Consider the following 2,839-nt stretch of genomic DNA (forward strand, 5'->3'; position numbering starts at 1 on the left):
ACTTCAGTTTTGCACAGCTGGGCCCTTTTGGCTGAGGCACAATAGCCTAAAGTCCACAGCTCTATTAGAAGCTTCTTTGTACCTTCAATGCATTCCTCTTTGGTTAGGGCGGCTAGGAGCAGATCATCTACATACTGTAACAAAGTCACCTGAGTGTTGCTGGTCCAGAACTCGCTGAGGTCTTGGTGCAGGGCCTCATCAAAAAGGGTTGGCGAGTACTTGTACCCTTGACCCAATCGACTCCATGTTAATTGTCCAGTTATCCTGGCCTCAGGGTCTCTCCATTCAAAGGCAAAGATAGCTTGGCTAGTGGGATGCAACCTCAGACAGAAAAAAGCATCTTTCAAGTCTAAGACAGAATACTATTTTCTTACGGGTGGCAGCATGCTGAGGAGGGTGTAAGGGTTAGGAACTGTGGGATGTATGTCCTGCACTCTCCGATTCACTTCTCTTAGATCCTGCACTGGCCGGTAGTCATTTGTCCCTGGCTTTTTCACAGGGAGGAGAGGAGTGTTCCAGGGGAATTGGCACGGCACTAGGACCCCTTGTTTCATCAACTTGAGGATGTGTGGTCGGATTTCCTCTTTGGCTTCTTTACTCATAGGGTATTGTCTAACTCTAATGGGGGAGGCATCCGCTTTTAATTCTACTACTATTTGTGGAGCATTTTTAGCCATACCTAACCCCCCTGTTTCTGCCCAGGCTTCTGGGAATTCTTTTAACCAATCTACGAAGTCCGAATCTTTAGCCTCTGTCTCTGGTTCATGGAGCCTATATTCATCTTCTAGTTGAACTACTAGGGCTAGAGTGCTGGGCTTGTTGCTTTCCCAGGTAACTTCAGGCCCCCTTGGAGTGAACTGAATTTGGGCTTTCAGTTTAGGTAGAAGATTTCTTCTTAAGAGTGGGGCTGGGCACTCCGGTATAACAAGAAAAGAGTGAGTCACTTGATTTTTTCCTAGATCTATAGTCCGTTCCGTGGTCCATGGGCAGAATTTTTGTCCAGTAGCCCCTAGCACCACTGACTTCTTTGTGCTAATCTTCCCCAGGGGCTGCTTCAGAACTGAATGTTGTGCCCCCGTGTCTACCAGGAAGTTAACGGGGGTATCCCCCACAGATATAGTTACTTTAGGCTCGGGGAGGGGATCCAAGCCCTGTCTTCCCTAGTCCTCATCTAGGGTGAGAATTTTTGACGGTTTATTCTTTTTCTTGGGACACTTTTTAGCCCAGTGTCCTTTGTCTTTGCAGTATGCACACTGGTCTTTGTCCAGCTGCAGTTTCTTTTCATATTGCTTGGATCCCTTAGTGCCTAGGTGCCCTGTCTGTCTAGACCCTGCTCTTTTTCTTTCTTTTTCACTTACTACTGCGGCCAAGATTTTTGTCAAATTCCTCTCTTGATGGCGGTCTCGCCAGTCCTCACATTCCTCTCTTTCTTTTCTCTCTCTGCCTTCTCTTCCTCTGTCTCTCTCGTGGTGCACTTTCTCAGCTTCCTTCACTACATCCCTCAACGTAAAATCTTGTAACCCCTCTATATGCTGTAATTTTTTCCTGATGTCTGGAGCAGACTGTCCAATGAAAGCCATAACTACTGCTGCTTTCTGTCCCTCTGACACGGGGTCAAAGGGAGTGTATCTCCTATAGGCATCCATTAGTCTTTCTAGGAACATGGAGGGGGGTTCGGTAGGTCCTTAAAGGACTTCTCTTACCTTGGCCAAATTAGTGGGGTGTCGTGCTGCCCCTCAGAGACCCGCTACGAGAGCCCGGCGGTAGGCGGATAGCTCTCCCTACCTTCAGCAGTGTTATAATCCCAGTTGGGGCAAACAAGAGGAAATCCCGCATCCATGGCCGCAGGATTCTGGACTGGTTGTCCTGCAGCATCTCGGACGTTTTCCCTGGCTTCTGTCTGAATTCTCTCTCGCTCCTCAGTAGTGAAGAGGACCTCGATAAGTTGTTGGCAATCGTCCCAGGTAGGTTGGTGAGAGAACATGAGGGACTCAATTAGCCCAATAAGCCCTGTGGGGTTATCTGAAAAGGAAGGATGGTTAGTCTTCCAATTATAGAGGTCAGCAGAGGAAAAAGGCCAGTACTGGAGGGGTTGAAGTTGTCCTGGCTCTGGGGGCCCCCTGTACGCTCCTAGGGGGAGAGCCACAGTGGAACCTTGGCTCTCCAGACCCCTCCGACTGCGAGTTCCTCGTGCTGGTCCCTGGGGGGCACTTGCAGGGATGGGGGGACCGGGATCAACCTGGCCCTGATATGGGGGAGGATTGTGGCGCATTTCAGGCCACTCAGGTGGGTTATCAATCTCAGGATAAATTTTGGGTGGTGCCGATGGTGCAGCTTCTGGGGCCAGAGGAACTCTGGACTCAGAAGTTCGGGTTTTTAGGGCTAATGCACGCGGAGGGGTGGTATGTTTCTTCAAAACTCAAGGTTTTACCCACGGTGGTGGATTCTGCACTAAATCTTGCCACACGATGATGTATGGCTGTTGGTCAGGATGCGCGTTTGGTCCTTCCTGGAAAACAAGATCTTTAACTGCCAAAATGATTGTTAGGTCAAATGCTCCCTCTGGTGGCCAACCGACTCCCAGAGTGGGCCACTCAGAGTAACAGAAGGTTTGCCAAGGTCCTTTTCTAACGTTAACAGAGAGATTATTAGCCCTGGTTCTTACTTCAGAAAAATGTCCTAAAGTCAAAGATAGGGGAGTCATCACTGTCAGTCCCATATTAGAGGCCCACAGAACACAGCAGACACAAAAAATACAAGACACACAAGAAGCTCTCTTCGTGACAACCAATTGAAAGCTGCTTCAGACGGGAGAGCCCTCCGGGCCCCTCCTCTCCGG

General features: G+C 49.3%; 1 pseudogene; it reads right to left on the reverse strand.

Moving 5' to 3' along the window:
* LOC102877393 overlaps positions 1-2,719 on the reverse strand; it is a 5,073-nt pseudogene extending 2,354 nt beyond the window's left edge.
* Positions 2,720-2,839: the final 120 nt, after the last annotated feature.

The sequence above is a fragment of the Elephantulus edwardii genome, unplaced genomic scaffold (assembly GCF_000299155.1).
Source record: "Elephantulus edwardii isolate Elephantulus edwardi_28Jun2011 unplaced genomic scaffold, EleEdw1.0 scaffold00446, whole genome shotgun sequence".
Classification (NCBI taxonomy): Eukaryota; Metazoa; Chordata; class Mammalia; order Macroscelidea; family Macroscelididae; genus Elephantulus; species Elephantulus edwardii.